This window comes from Hetaerina americana, unplaced genomic scaffold (genome assembly GCF_022747635.1).
Source record: "Hetaerina americana unplaced genomic scaffold, ioHetAmer1.1.p SCAF_7, whole genome shotgun sequence".
NCBI classification, from domain to species: domain Eukaryota; kingdom Metazoa; phylum Arthropoda; class Insecta; order Odonata; family Calopterygidae; genus Hetaerina; species Hetaerina americana.
In genome coordinates, this window is record NW_027287316.1 from 78,140,456 (window position 1) to 78,155,344 (window position 14,889).

The window sequence follows — 14,889 nt, forward strand, 5'->3', positions numbered from 1 at the left end:
AGGTACAAATACTCATTCTTTCCCCGAACAATCAGTAATCATAATAGCAAGAAACCGAAGTCACTTTAGAAATATTAAAAACTTTGAATTTACAAGTCGGAACAAAATTAAACACTATAGAGATGTTAGGTATACTTTCAGGTGCATGTGTATGTTAGTTGGTAGTTTGAGTGTTTGCATGTGTGTGGGGTGTAAGTGTTCATGCATGAATGTATGCCATGTTTTTTTTTTTTATATATGATTTTGTCGTTATTGCATGCGATTTTTTTTTTATTATTTTTCTTTTCTAAATTATGGGTGGTGTCCTAGCACCCCCCGCCACACGCCCTTGCGGCGGCTTGCGGGGTATTGAGTAGATGTAGATGTAGAATATTCTAAATGAGGCCTAACCAACGAATTATAGCATTTCCTTTTATCATTTTCATCACATTTACCCAGTACTCTTCTAACAAATACTAATTTTTTGTTAGCCTGTCCACATATTTCCCCTTCATAATTCACCCACGATAGGTAGAGAGTGGTGCCATATTATATATTTTTTCAAATATTAATGTACCCTGGAAGCCACCGCTAGAGTGCGTGGCAGGGGGTTGAATACACACCAGAATAATTTTTACACCTACCACGGTCGGACAATGCTATTCTGTTCCCTTATCATTCGTGGGAAAAATGACACCTCAAATCTATCCATTACACACTTAATCACTCTAATTTTATTGACATGACCTTACCTACCGTAGTACGCTTGGGGTAATAATACTCATACATCTTCAACATCCCCGCTAAAGAGACGCCCCCGGGTCAACGCTTCATGCATCCGCCTTGACAACGCGTGTTTAAAGGATGCAGTTGCCTTTTCCTCAGGGGCTAATCTAATGGAACGAGTAATATCTTTATTTATTTATTTATTTAGTAAAAATTGTGCACATACATCAGGATTGCCAATTTATAGTGACACGTATAACAACAACATATAAGGACACAAACATACAAACATCAACAAGACTATAATTAGCAGTTATTAGAGATAAATTTTCATAGAAATAACAAAAACAGTGAAAGAAAGGAACAAAACCGGGATGTGGGAGTGAAAGGAGAGATTGTGCTAGTTCTTTCGAGAGAGATGTGTCAGAGAAAGGTTTATAAATGTGTTGGCTGGGAGTGAGAGGGGGTCAATGCTTTCGGGAAGGGAATTCAGTAAAGCGGGGAGACGGAAGAAAAGGGAACGTTTGGTGAGGGACAATCTGGGAACGGGTTGGTGGAATAAAGAGTGATCGCGGATAACTCGGGGGGAACTCTGAAATTGATAAGGGAAATTAGTTCAGGACAGTCGTTAATGGAGTTAAGGGTGTTATGCATGAGTTTTTAATCGGATTTTAGACGTAGAGTGGAGAGATTACAAATCTTGAATGGATAGGAGATGTACACAAATGAGATGAGGCGTTCAAACGCGGAATGAAGACTCGATGGAAAGTACATAGAATAGCCACTAAGAGACTTGAATGTCATCCTGTGTAATTAGGTCTCAGTATACTTCGCTGACGCTCAAAAGTTTGTTTGTTGAGCTAAACTATCCAGGAAATATTACCAACTGACCACTTGATGAGGTTATTTACTTCTCGAGCATATATGGCAAGTTCACTTACGAATACTCGTGTCACTGCACGGATAATTTCGCTTTCATTTCTTCAGGCTCGCCTTTTTATTTTGTTAATGATCGTATTTTATGGTAAATTAACGACCTCGTTAAAGTGAGATATGAATTTTCTTTCCATATGACACTATTTAGTGTTTTTTCGAGTGTTTTTTTTTTAAACTATGCCTTCGTAACCTCTCTTTTATATCACGCTCCAACGATCGACTAATATCGTCATCTACACAACACCCAGCAAGTCGCCGCAAGGGCGTGTGGCGGGGGGTGATAAGTCACCAGCCATGCATGAAAAATCCCAATCACATCACCTCCACACAAGTATTGGTTTGATCATACACTCGATAAATTTTAATCACACGAAAAAAGTACTTAAAGACAAGAATATTCATTGACAGGATTTGTATATTCAAATCATGATGCAGGACTGTTCAAAATATGGGTCTATTAAATAAAAAAAATAACGTATCAACAAATACATGCACTATCAATCCTAATTATCTCCAACTTTATTGCTGCCATATCTATTTTTATCTCTAATGGTTCGAGGAAAAAACGACTTATTAAATCTTTACGTTCTACAATAAAAGATCCCTGATTGTACGTTGGTGATCTGATCTACGAAAGTAAGTCGGGGCCTGTTATATGTCTTCAACATCCTTACATAAGTAACTTGCCTCAAATTTACGCAGTTCATTCGACCTTCTTTAAGCCTACGGTCAACTAGTGGCTCCCATCCTAATTCTTCCAACCATGTCGTGACACTACTACCGTAATCATAAAAACTTATCACAAACCCAACTGCTCTTCGTTGCACTCGAACCCACTATCGCAAATTTCATTCGGAAAGGATTAGTAGTAACACTTTAATAAACTCTTAAGGTAAACTACGTTGTGATTCCAAAGAAACTGCGGGAGATGCCGCAACAGTAACTTTTAACGTACTCATCTGCTGATGTGAATTTCAATGCAACAATCTCGGAGTGTAAAAATCATTCGCCTTGAAGGCGAATGATTTTTACTCACTCTGAAATTGTTGCATTACGTTGTGATTGTTGGTGCAGAGTGCTTTTTCCCACCGCATGCATTTTAATAAAAAGAACTGCAGGCAATTCAGCACACTATGTAATGATAACAAGAGGACATACGATAAAAAGATCTTTCGTCTTGTTGACTGTACTTGACTATACTTACTTTGGGGGGGCGGGGTGTCGAGCAGCTACAGATTTTCATTCCTTCTCATAAATCTTCTCTGCATAACATTCACAGAAATACTAGTAGTACAACTAAGTCGATGAGAATAAATTTATTGCCAGAGTTGATACATTCACTCAAAAGTATTCGAAGTAGCAACGTTGTGGGTACAAATGCCGCAGCCAGCGTGTTTTACACGGCTCCTACGTCTTCTGGAAGACGGCGCCCGGAATGCTGCTAAGCTCCTTTGTCACGGCCTGTTGTGCCGCGTCCACTGAGCCGTTCTGGTGGGGCAACGTCAGGGCTGTAGGGTGAATAAGGTAGGGTCAAGAAGCTCTCAGCAGAGATCCACGTGCGAGTTTCCTTTTGTTTGTCCGAGAGCACTCGCCTCACCAACTTCCCACACACCTTTCTCATGCCCATGTTTTCGGTCACAAGTCGATGCACATCACTTTTAGGGATGCGAAGTTCATCAAAAATCATACGAGCACTTAACCTGCTATCCCTTTCTATCAAAGCCTTCACTTTTGCAAGATTTTATGAAAATTTTTGAGATCGAAGGGCGTCTTTGAACTTTCGGCGTCTTCAACATCTTCTCTACCCTCCCGAAACAACTTGTAACACTCAGAAACACACTCGATCTATCCATGGCGTTATCAACATAAGATGCCTTGAGCATGCCATGAGTCTCTTTCTCGGTTTTGCCCAGTTTTACGAAACATTTGATGGCGAAGCGCTGTTTCGATAGCTGGTTCATGACCGAGCGCAATGAGGTCACGCTACAGAGGTTTCGCAAACAAAATATCTGCACTCCGCGAAGCCTGGGATCCTACTGCCATCGACCTGAAGCCTTTCCTGAGACTCCCCTTCCTCGAAACCAGCCAGAGAAACCGTCGCCCGTCCATTTATCGGAGAAGGAATAAGTAATGCTACTTTTGGGACAGGCATTGTGTGTCTAAGGTGTTTTAGTCTATGAGTATATGACTTCTGCAGGATCAGTTCAAAAACGCACCGAAAGAAATCGTTCGCAATTGTAATGGCCAGTGGAATGGCAAATATCATATTCGGTGGCGAAACCCTGAGCAATCATGGAGTGAGTCATCATGTTTATACGATTTTCCAAAAGGGAATCGACCCTACTCACCTCAACTCGAGCGCGCCCTCGCCAAAGAGAAATGCCGCCGTAATCGACCAGAACTCCACCGCGAAGTTTCCATCACTCGTAATACTTTGAACTAATCGAGAATTAGTTTCAGTATCGGGGGTCGATCTCTGAAAAGCTACATGCCAGTTTAGAAGTCCCTATCATTTGCATTAACACACTCTGCTGACGTCTAAACAGGCATAAATGACGCAGTGCCTTGTTACTTGCCTGAATTACGCAGTGAGCGAATCAGAAATTTTTATATTGCACATAACAGTCTTTTCAGAAGACTTTAAATCAACTTGTTACTTTGATAAACGGGTTCTCGCAATATTTATGGAAATAAGGAACCATGGAAACTAAGGAGTTTAGTTTTTCTGTTGCTATTGTTGTTAAGGCCAAGTTGTTAAATTTTCAATTTTAGAGTGGATAAATCAAAATGCTGAACATCATTCGCCGTTCTTACATTGTTTTTACACCGAACACCGAAGTCACTTTAGAAATATTAAAAACATTTAATTTACAAGTCGGGACAAAATTAAGCATTGCAAATATATTAGGTATATTTGTAGGTGCATGTGTATGTAGTTTGTAGTTTGAGTGTTTGCATGTTACTGGAGTGTAGGTGTTCCTGAATGAATCTATGCCATGTTTTCTTTGTGGATGGTATTCATTTGCGGCTTTTGCATGCGGTTTTTTTTCTTAATTACGGGTGGTACCGTAACACCCTCCGCCACACGCCCTTGGGGTGGCTCGCGGGGTATTAAGTAGATGTAGATGTAGGCTTCAGCAATTCCTCATGGTGTTAATCTACGGTGCATTCAGTATCAATGAAAGTACAATTTTAATATAACCATCTGCTGATAAGTGCTTATTTCTTAAAAAATAGCGCGACTAGCGATTCAGTTGTCAAATGGCTGATTCATTATTAAATAAACCTATTCCCCCATTTCCATATTCATATATATTTCAATTAGCGAAACAACGGTCAATTTAAGGATTCTCCCGCCAGAAACGACAGCAGCGCCACGTTCCGTTGATTAGGGAGATTTCCGTCCGCTCGTTTTTATTACCATTCTCCCAAAACAAATTTGCGACGCATAAATTTCGAAAAAAAACATTAAGGTCGACTGAGATTTTGTGGAGTGGGTACGCATTGTGAACACGAGGTTGACCTCAATCCTCTGCTGCCTTTCTTTTCATATCGGAAGCATTTTCCCCTGCAATCATTCGCTGCTCTTTATTTTCAGCGGACGACATTTATATGACCACAGGTCAGAGTCCATAGCCATTGATGGCATTTTATGACCCTCCTCACCTCTATATATTTTATTTCTCTCACCTGATTTATTTTCCAGATTAACTGCCTCAAATTAATCGACAGATTTAACTTTCTACATCTACAAAATACCCCTTGTGCCACCACGGGGGCGTGTGGCGGGGGGTGTTAGGTCACCACCCGTAAAAATAGAATAAAACCACATGTAAAACCAACATACAGGGTGCGTTACAAATGTAATGCAATTATTTTTTTAGATAATTTATTAAAAAGATTTGCACAAACACTTGAAATTCGTCAAAGTACTGTCCTTTGACCTCTACACATTTTTTCCAGCGACTCTTCCATGACCGGTACGCGCCCTAAAAGGCGTCTTCGGGGACCTCTCGCACGGTCTTCGTCACGGCTGATTGGATCTCTTCTATGGACGAATAACGGGTTCCTTTCAGGGCTGTCTTAATCCGAGGGAACAAAAAGAAGTCTAATGGGGCAACGTCAGGCATGTATGCATGCAAACCTACATCTACAGAGATGTATATTCATATTCATGCAAAAACCTTTTTAACTTATACATACAGGGTCGCACCCAAAAGTGATAGGACTGATTTTTTTACAAGAATTTTATTGACGATATACTTACATCGACTTAATAATCTTCAAAGTATGCTTCTTGAGCTGCTACACACTTAGTATAACGTTGTTCCATTCCCCGTACGCCCGCTGGAAATTTTCTTTGGGGATGCCGTTGATGACCCTCGTCGACGCCTCTTGAACGGCCTTTATCGAGTCAAAACGTCGTCCCTTGAGCTGCCTTTTCATCAGGGGGAAGAATAAGACGTCCGGTGGTGCCAGATCGGAAGAATAGGGCGGGTGCGGCAACGTGGCAACGCCGTATTTGGCCTGGAGCTGTCTGACGACGAGCGCGCCATGGCACGGCGCGTTGTCATGATGAAGCACCCAGCAGTTTGCGATGGCCGGTCGGACTCCTTTCACGCGTTCTCGGAGGCGGGTTAGCACCTGCACGTAAAAGTTCGCATTCACAGTCTCCCCTGGTGGGACAAACTCCTTGTGAACCACTCCTTGACGGTCGAAAAAAACAATCAACATCGTTTTGATTTTTGATTTGCTCATGCGAGCCTTTTTTGGACGTGGGGACGCGGCAGTGTGCCATTCCGCGGATTGTCTTTTCGTTTCGGGGTCATATTGAAAAAGCCATGTTTCATCACCAGTTATCACATTGTCCAAACAATTTTCATCTCGGTTCAAATTGGCTAACACTTCTTCGGAAATGCGCAAACGCGTTGCCTGTTGGTCGACAGTCAGAATTTTCGGCACCATCTTGGCGCACACCTTGCGCATGGCCAAATCCTGTGAAATAATGCGTTGGACGTTGGATGCAGACGGACTCAACTGGTCTGCAATTTCTTCACAGGTTAAGCGTCGGTCTGTGTTCAGCAGCGTCCTCACTCTGTCCACATTCGTGTCGGTTCTTGCCGTCGACGGCCGTCCGGAGCGATGGTCGTCTTCAACGAGCTCCCTACCCTCTTTAAACAACTTGTGCCACTCAAATACTGTGGAACGGCTTAAGGCAGTGTCCCCATAAGCCTGCTTGACCATATCGAGGGTCTCAGTTGCCGTGTTCCCGAGTTTCACACAAAACTTCACGGAATAACGTTGATCTAAATTCAGATTCATTTTGTTTTTCGACGCGGACAAAAAACTTGCTTCACTAAAAACGGTGGCCTCACTCAACGACAGCCCGCAGGTGACTAAGGTTGGTGTCTGTCTGTTGCTAAGAGCCCCCTCCTCCTTACCCTGCCAGGCAGACCCCCCTCCACCAGGCCAGAGAAAATCAATCCTACCACTTTTCGGTGCGACCCTGTATTTGTTGAAAGTCATCTTCCTCGAATGCAGTTTGGGTCTTGGTTGAAAGGAAGACAAAATTTTAGGTACAAGGAAATTATATTTATGAAAACAAAGTTATTTGGTGGCTGAGTAGTTTCAGGCGTGATGTGGATTAAATTGGACGTAATAAATAACTAATGGTATAATTATTCCATTCGATAAAAAATAATTTCTCCAACCACCCCATACGTGGCTTCCAGGGTGCTATAATATCTAACGTATATTTCTATGAAATCTAATTGTTATAATTACAACTTAGAAATGAAAATTCAAATGATTTCATTTTAAAGCATTTTTTATTCAAATCAATCGGGATCAACCTTAATAACTAACAATGAAATACATTGCTCAATATATATTGATAAAATAAACAAAATACAAATTATTTACAGAATTAATCCCTAATTAGAATTGTTCTTCATATGCATAATCGCCAGTGAATTCGAGAGTACCCAGGTAATTCTCTTCGTAGTATTTTGTCAAATCAGCGAGATACATCTGCTTCATGCGTAGTTCAGCATTGAGTTCCTTCAATTGTTTTGCGCGCATTATCTTAATGTCCCTCACGTATTCTCTAGTCTCGTGCAATTGTCGCATTCCTTGCTCAATTGAATGTGAGAGGAACACATTACGGCGTTCAAGTGCATCCAGCTTAATCAAAAGTCCGTCAACAGTTCTCGCCATTGCTCTTTCGTTCTCTTCAATCGCCTGTTCCCTTGCCCTCATCGCCATGTCACATGACCACCGAGCAAATTGATGCTTCCTTTGAGCACGGCTCAAATCTTGCTCGATATTCTCTCTCACGTAGGCCAGTCTCTGGTTGATCTCAGTGTTGCAATCAGCCTGAAGTCTTTCCTTCGCTCGTTGAATAATGTCTCGTCTAGTGGGGATGCATTGATGTTGTGTCGCTCTAGCCCTCGCTTGCTGCCAGTGAATAGGGTTCTGTTCACTGCGGCATGGCTCTCGACCCGTGGCATATCTCCACTCATCCTCTCCACCTCTGTCTTGGATTGTCGAAGGACCCCTTCTTCTTCGCATGTCAACAGCGTCACCTCCTGACATGCTCACGAATCCGTATGCTCCCGGCTGCTGTGGAAGAGCTCTCGTGGCAACATACAGTCTCCCATCTCCGGAGGTGTGACCCACTTGGGGGTCCCATGGCTGGTCTGAAGGCGATGGTTCGCCTCCTTCGATCAGTTCCGTCACCCAGTGAGGAATCTGAAAGACACATTCCTCGGTGGGCTGACTTTCCTCAACCGGGGTGTCCTCCCAGTTAAAGCGGGTACCGGTCTGTGCTGGTGGGAGCGGCTGGTACGCTTTCGGGGGATTCGTGAGGTATATTCCCGTCAGTGTCCCTTGAGACATATCCAGAAGTAAGTTGTTGAAGTGTGCGTTTCGTACTCTCATCTCATTTACGCTGCGGGGTTTAGTTCGAATCAAGAACTTTATCCACTTCCCCGCTTGTTTGCGCAGGGGTTTGGGAAGCCTATCGAGACACCTTTCTGCATGCGTCAAGCAGTAGAAATAATCTTCAAAAGCCCTTTCTTCTTCTCCCGAACGCTGCTTCTCGTACAGAGCGCCACCTGTATTTCTCGTCGCCATTACAGCAATTGCACTTGTAAAGTACTATATGTTATCTCAAGTGATGAAGCGGACCGAAAAGGTAATTGCTCTTCACAACTTCAACGCTAATAGCTTTGTGAATACCGGTAACTACACATATGTTATTGCCAGCATTGTTGCGGTAGCTCCTTGGTTCCCATTGTTATAAATTCCACAAACATACAATAAAATTCACATAAAAATGAATAAATACAAAGTATATTTTTTTATTTTGTAAAACATTAACATTCCTCAATCCCACGTTGGTGATATAATAATACCCCCTGTTTAAATTGACAAGGCCTACAATTGGAGACATAATTAGGCTCCCTAATTACATTGGAAGGACCGACAAATGTTCCACGATACGAGGGCTAGACTTTCGAAGTAATAAGTTAAGTGATTTTATTTTTCCCGCGCACTATTCGTGTTAACAGTAAAAGGGGGAGCACTAATTAGAGAGTAATAAGTACGCGTTGTCGAAAATCCATATACACAATACCCTGGAAGGTGCGCAAAGGCGTGTGGCGGGGGAACAGTTAAAGAATACAGGATTAGTTTTCGCACTAAAAAACCTCTCCAAGCCTGGCGTCCAAACGCCCCCTGCCGCGTGCTGTTAAGCAGGATGGGGTGTAGGCAAATGTATAATCTATGATTATCTCTACAGCCTCTTGACCTGTACTCAATCCTTACCGACCTCTTCCTCTCTATGGTTGCTCGGTGGCATGTATACCTACACAATAACCAAGTTCGTCGGTTCTGCTTTTATCTCCACTAGTACGAGGGTCATCCGGAAAGTAGTACCCGTTCGTGAAATAAAGACACAAAAGTAAATATTAACAAACATAAAAAATTTTATTTGAAAGAGGATACTTTAAACTACTTCTCAACATAATCTCCAAGCAAATTAAGGCATTTGTCATAACGTGTGACAAGTTTCTGTATTCCTGCTGCATAGTCCTTCGCCGCCAGCTCATTGAGATACGCGAGGGACCCATCTTGCACAAATTTTTGCATAATGCAGATGGTGTTTAACAATTTCATGAACAATTGTTCGAGAAACATTGGGAAAATGCTCACAGATGTCATCAATTGTGACGCGCCGATCGTTCCTCACGAATTCGTCAACTGAGCTCACCAGTTGGTCTGTAATGACAGACGGTCTCTCCGAACGCTCATCGTCGTGTGTGTTCCCCCTCCCCATGTTGAAGTTGCGACACCACCGCCGAACAGACGACTCGTCCATTACATTGTCTCCATACACCTCCTTTAATTGGCGATGAATATCACATGGGCGAACGTTTCTTGCATTGAGGAATTTAATCACTGCCCTCACTTCACAACTGGCGGCGTTCTCAATTTTTTTAAACATTGTAAACAATCACAGAAACAACACAGGCAATGCTAGCGTCACGCAACTTGGCTCAGAGAAGGCAGACAAGCCACTGAAGCTATCTGACCTCGTCCAGCGGCTACTCGCGTCGTCAGCACTTCATGCGGCACGAACGGGTACTACTTTCCGGATGACCCTCGTAGTATTCTATCCGTTACCTGCTCTATGTGGACTACGCTTCTTCCCACCTATTTATTTAATACTATGGCAACCCCTCGTTGGCTCTCGTCCCCGCCGCTGTATATTATTCTATACTTATCACTCCAGTAATCCCAGCTATCTTTCCATCTCACCTCGCATAGACCTAAAATATTTTTTGTTCCAATTTAATCTCTCGCTTAACAGTATCTCATTTCCCTGTCCTCATCATTGTCCTAACATTCCACGTACCTATTCTAACTAATGTGGTCTTCTTCTCCTGCGTCTTCTGTTCTTCTGCTGCTGGTTTTCCCTTGCAAGGGTTTCGTGGGATGACGACCGCGGAAGCCTTGCCTCCCCCGCAGCCGGGCACGACACACGGCCGATTGGGCCGAGCTCCGTAGTTGCCAGGACTCAAAATCTCTGTATTGTCCATCATTTAAATCTTGGGAATGATAATTGAGGTGGTTTCCCGTTGCCTTCCTCAATAGTGTTTTTAACGTGACACCATCACTTACTGGCCGCCCCAATGGGGTCAGACGCCATTGCAGCCGCCTCACTGAGGAACAGACGCTGCGTGGACTACCTTTCGTCTGGCTCCTAACCTTCGACCTATCTACCTACCTACCTACCCTGTATTACAAATTATTGTTTCAATTATTTTCATATTAATCTTGTTGCAATTAGGCAATTATCCTGGTGGCCACGGTCAAGTCTGGTCAACGGTCACTCATACAATGCACATAGAAACATGGACAATAAGAACAGATAAGAGAAAAATAATTATATAAAATGAAACTTTAAGATTACCAACCGCACATTTACCATTACCCAAGGGCTTGGTTCACACCATACCTACGACGCTCCACAAATGAAAATTAAGAAATTCTAATTTTCGAGTTGTATGCCTGGTGTCTGAATACCCTCTGCCAGACATTCGAGCATTTTCTTGAAAGGCGTCACGTAGATGCAGATTTAAAAATAGCATCCTTTCCCTATTGTCGAAAGAACCTTTCAATCTATCTACATGTATAATATGGGGCAGGAGGGTTGAGGAAAAAGAGGTAAGTTGAAGCTTCACGTCCCCAAATGTTGAAGCTTACCCAGTAGGAGTTATCGCTGCCTCCAACGGCCCAAGGGTAGAAGTACCTGGACTTTCGCCACCCTCCCCCCTCCCGAACTCTCTCCCCCGCCGTCTCGGTGAACAAGTGAAATGAATCATGGCTGCGAATCCGAGGGACGACGAGGAGATCCGCGCTTTCCCGACGCCCACGCGGGAATTCCTGTCGAACCCAGAGATGTGATTTACCGGCTACAGCTCCGGCACGAGCATCCCTCGGATTGGAGACGTTTCGTCGTCAACAATGAGAAGAGATGCCACAGTGAAGAAACGAGAGACATTGGTGGTTTTAGAACGCCATCATTGCGGGGCACATGAACATTCCTGCAAGGTGCGTTGCTCTATCCATCCCGATTGGCAGAGCTTTCGGGGTCACCAGCTAGTTAGGCAAATACCGACGCCAAGTTTCCCTCCACCATTATACCTCCATTTCCTGAACATTTACATATATATCTACATATTTCTATACAATACCCCGCAAGCCGCCGAAAGGGCGCGTGGCGGGGGATGTTAGGTCACCGCCCGTAAATTAGAATAAAACCACATGCAAAACCGAATTATGTTACCTCTACGCAAATATTAGTTTGTCTATGCACCAGACAAACCTTTATCACAAGAAAGAAAGTACTTACACGCAACAATATTCATTAACAGGATACGTAAATTCAAATCATTCTGTAGGACTGTTAAAAAGATGGGTGTATTGAATAAAAAGAATAGGATGCAGGACATCGACAAATATGTACACTAGCAATTCTAATTATCTCTTTTTTATAGATTTTATGCTACACCCTGGGGTACAATTGTTAGTTGGTTTACGGTGTATGGTGCATGAGTCTTGGAAGGAGGGATTTTTGCATGAGTGTGTGCGCCACTGTGGACATAGTTTTGCATGTATGTGTTGTTTTTGTATGTGGTTTTGTTCCTTTTTACGAGTGGTGACCTAACATCCCCCGCCGCACGCCTTTGCGGCGGCTTGCGGGGTATTATGTAGGTAAAAGACCCACGACTGCTTTCGTGAATATCTTTAACGGCTATGAACACTCCCCCAAATCCTATTTTTGCCTATTTTTTTGTTAATTCTGAAGCCCCCAGGAAAAATCTCCTCGTCTGCAATTTCTTACGATAACCAGCTCTCAGTTCCTATAATTATATCGGATTCGGTACTAGTAATAATATGGTGAAATTCGGCTATTTTGTTTTCCAAACTTCGGCAGTGGATTGTCACTACTGAGATAGGTCTATTCTGGATCAATTCATTGTGATTTCCTTTTCTGATGCTACTTACTCTAGGAGTTATATTTACCTGCTCATTCTCATGTGCTCAGTCCAATATTATATTACATATTCCGTGATTCTTGTCGCATTCATAAGTGAATGACCCGTGTAATGTTAATTAAGTTTATTACCACTAGTTGACCTACTCTCTAACCTACCAAATATGCTAAACTCTCCTCATATGCTCCTGAATCCTAGCCGCTACCATCTGCGATGCCACAACCGTTTAATGTGCTCTCGAAGGAACTTAAAGAGGCTCCCGACACGTTGCAAGGACAAGTTGCATGTCTATGACACCCACTCCAATTCCCCGACAAAAATTTCTCTATCGACCCCTTCAATCCGCCTCCAAACCATGCCACCACGATCTAATTGTGGCCCTATTGGGCAAAATGTTCAACTTTACAGGGACTTTAAACTCCGCTCCGATCCGCTTCACCTCCGAATTCAGCTCCCCGAAAGAACCCAGAATTTCATCGGATGCGCGGAGCGTGTTGCCGTTTGTCCCTACACGTGCTACAATTCGTAGCTTGGAGCAACGCACGTCACGTGCAGCCGCCTTCATCGCCTGCGTCACCTGAGGAACCCCGCCCCCTTGTATACACCAAGGGAACATCCATCAAACACCGCCTTCCCGTTGGACCCTACGTCGTCGTAAGGGAGACGTTATAGGGCGGACATTGAACAGCAAAATCTACCGTGTTCAAATTCCATCTATCTCTAACGGTCGAAATGACCTCATCTGTCCATCGCCTAACCTAACAAGTACTGGTACTGCGAAGGTAATGAAATTGTTAAGTAATAGTAAGGCTAAGATAAATGTCACATTTGGAGGACGTAGACTAAAATATGTGGCATTTTTCACCTTTTTAGGAAGTGTCATACAGAGATGCCCTGTAGATGAAGGTTGGCAAGCATTTTGCATGTTAAAATATTATTTATAATAAATGTGAAACTCCAATAGCCGTAAACAGTTTACCTTTCTAAACAAAGTAAAAATGAAATTAGTTGGCTAGCGCCACAAGTCAAGAAGGGGTAAAAGGTAAAAAAGGATAATGAGGTAGGTAAAGGGGGTAAAAGGTAAAAAAGGAGAGGATAAGAAAGGTGAATACGAATAAGCGTATTTCGGCCACAAAGTAGCCCTCTTCAGCGTACTGAAGGGTAATCGTCACTACAACACAAGTCGAAGTGAGAAAGGGTAAGGGCAATCCGAAGAATATATAGTGTTACATGTGTGGGGGAGGGGGGGGGGTGAAAAAGACAAAAGCCAATGGACGAGGCTGATGGTACAGGAGTTTGAAACGATAGGTTATGTAGTGAGGGGGAGGGAAAATATTTTCACTATTTTCAGCTTCGGAATGGCAGAAGTTGGTGAGAAATCCCAAAAGCTGAAGAATTACGTGTAGTCGAGCGACGGAATAACCCAGCCATGCTTATTCCGTTTGAATTCCGCGGGGTGAGTCGGGCCTTCCGATGAGTTGGCAGAAGAGCGGCGTGTCGAGTGAAGGGAAAATGCGAAAGTGGAATTTTTCTGATGACCTCACTATGGAAGAGGAGCATCCCTCCTCTTTCCATGGCGCATCGGTGGTTCAGTGGTAGAATGCTCGCCTGCCACGCGGGCGGCCCGGGTTCGATTCCCGGCCGATGCAACTTTTTTATTATCGCTTGAAGGCACTCACTCTGAGTTTTCATGTTTTATCAACTATTATCTTAATTTACGCTATTCACTCTTTTTGCAGTGTTCTTACCAAATTGACTTAAGAGGGATTCTGAGAGGCTGAGGGTATAGGTCCTAGAGGGAAGAAAGATGGTGCCCCATGAAAGGCGTGGTGTTGATGTGACCCCCAAATATTTAACTTGATTGGCCGTAGTTAGTACTGAACCCTCTATTCTAAAGTTTATGTCCTGTTCGCCACTTTCTTTGCTCAAAAATTCCAAGACGGCGCATTTGTGTACATTAAGCATTAATCCCCATGTGTTGCACCACTCCAAGAATGTGTCTAATTCTCTAAAGAGTAGCTCGCGATGTAGATGGCACCTTATTCCCCTGTATGCCACTGTGTCGTCAGCAAATAACCTGAGATTGCTACTGACGTGTGCGCGTAAGTCATGAATGTATATTAAGAATAGAAGCGGCCCTATTACACATCCCTGGGGGACGCCCGAAGTTACATCTATATTTGTT

General features: G+C 43.2%; 1 non-coding gene across 1 annotated transcript; it reads left to right on the forward strand.

Annotated features, from left to right (window-relative positions):
* The first annotated feature begins 14,282 nt into the window (after positions 1-14,282).
* On the forward strand, positions 14,283-14,353 carry TRNAG-GCC (transfer RNA glycine (anticodon GCC)). Its single transcript has one exon. It is a non-coding gene; the product is annotated as a tRNA-Gly (tRNA).
* The last annotated feature ends 536 nt before the right edge of the window (positions 14,354-14,889 follow it).